The sequence below is a fragment of the Octodon degus genome, unplaced genomic scaffold (genome assembly GCF_000260255.1).
Source record: "Octodon degus isolate 3935 unplaced genomic scaffold, OctDeg1.0 scaffold00232, whole genome shotgun sequence".
Classification (NCBI taxonomy): domain Eukaryota; kingdom Metazoa; phylum Chordata; class Mammalia; order Rodentia; family Octodontidae; genus Octodon; species Octodon degus.
This window is the reverse complement of record NW_004524808.1, coordinates 1,559,871-1,561,500: the sequence shown is the minus strand read 5'-3', so window position 1 is coordinate 1,561,500 and position 1,630 is coordinate 1,559,871. Positions and strand designations below refer to the sequence as shown.

Here is a 1,630-nt window from a genome sequence, read left to right as displayed (position 1 = left end):
CAACAAAAGCCACGTGGGGCTCAAGCCACCTAGCTCCTCTATGTCTGCTGGTGTAATAAACTGATTCCCTCCACCTCTCTAAGTGCTGCTTGGTTCTTCGGTGGTGACGGGTTGGCCACAACACTACTAATGTTCTTAACTATCTTTATAGTTTTGACTTTCCCACAGTATCATATAGTTGACATCATAGTCTGGTTTCAGGTCAGCTTTTTCCTCTTAATAATATGCATTTAAATTTCCCCGCTGCCTTTTCAGACCTGGATAGCTAATTTCCTTCTAGTGCTGCGTAATACTCTGTTGTCTGGATCTACCGTGGTTTACCCATGCATTCTGAAAGGGTGTCATGGCTGTCTTCAAGTCTTTTGGGTTTTTTTTTTTTTTGACCATGCAATGATGTCTTTTATCACACATAGGTTTTTATAATTCTTCAGTCTCTCTGTACACAGGCAAAAGTGTACTGTTTAGCATACTGGAACTCGCAAATTTACTCACTGCCTAAAGAAGGTAAAATTATCCCCAAAGCACGCTTAACCAAGAGGCAGTGCATCTGTCGCCCACCAAGCAGGTGGAGGTGAACGTGATAGACAGATAACCCTAGTTATTGAATGGTGGTGAACAAAGGCGCAGACGGGGGCAGTCTGTCTGACCCTGTTCAGGCCTAGGTCAGCAGCACACTTCTTGCCAACGATCATTAAATGTCCAAGAAGACTTTCATCATCATCTTCTGCTACAGAGATCTGGGCAATATGTTTCTTGGAGATCACCAGAAAATGAGTCGGTGCCTGGGGGGAGATGTCATGGAAGGCAAGGCACCAGTCGTCCTCGAAAATGATCTTGGCGGGGATCTCCTTGGGGTCGATCTTCCTGAAGATCGTGTCACCGCCAGGCCGGGCTACCTGAGCCTTGGCGATCTTGTCTGCCATTGCCGGGTCTCGCTGTCTTCAAGTTTTGATACTTGGGCCAGGGAGATAGCTCAGTAGAACAAGCACGTGCCTGGCAAGCGCAAGGTACCAAAAAAAAAAGTTTTGACACTTATGAATAGAGATATAACAAACACTTGTGTGCAGGTTTTTGTGTGGACCTATAGTGCAACTCCTTTGGGCAAATTCCAAGAGACATGATTGCTGGGTAGTAGACAGTAACAGAGTAACGGGGCCGGGGAGATGGCTCAGTAGGATAAGCGCTTGACTGGCAAACGCAAGGATCTGAGTTCGATCCCCGGTTCTGCAAAAAAAAAAAAAAAAAAAAAAAAAAAGAGTAACAGCATGTTTAGTTTTGCAAGTGCTCCAACATGGCTGTATGTTTTTGCATTTTCCCCAGCAATGAGTGAGTTCCTGTTGCTCTACTGTCTCGCCCAGCATTTGGTGTGGTCAGGGCTATCTCGTGGTTTTCATTCGTACTTCCCTAATGACATGATGTGGAGCCTCTTTCCATATATTTATTTGCCATCTAGCTTCCTTTGGTGAGGTATTTGTTATGGGTTTTGGCCCTTTTTAGAAGTAATTATCTGTTTTCTTATTATTTGGTTTTAAATGTTCTTTGTACCTTTCTCAGATATGTCTTTTGCAAGTGTTTTCTCCTGGCCAGTGGTTTGCATTTTAATAATGTAACAATATCTTTTGCAGGGGCC

At 44.0% G+C, this 1,630-nt stretch overlaps 1 pseudogene; it reads right to left on the bottom strand.

Annotated features, from left to right (window-relative positions):
* Positions 1-484: 484 nt before the first annotated feature.
* Positions 485-923, bottom strand: LOC101588723 (annotated as a pseudogene).
* Between the last annotated feature and the right edge of the window lie 707 nt (positions 924-1,630).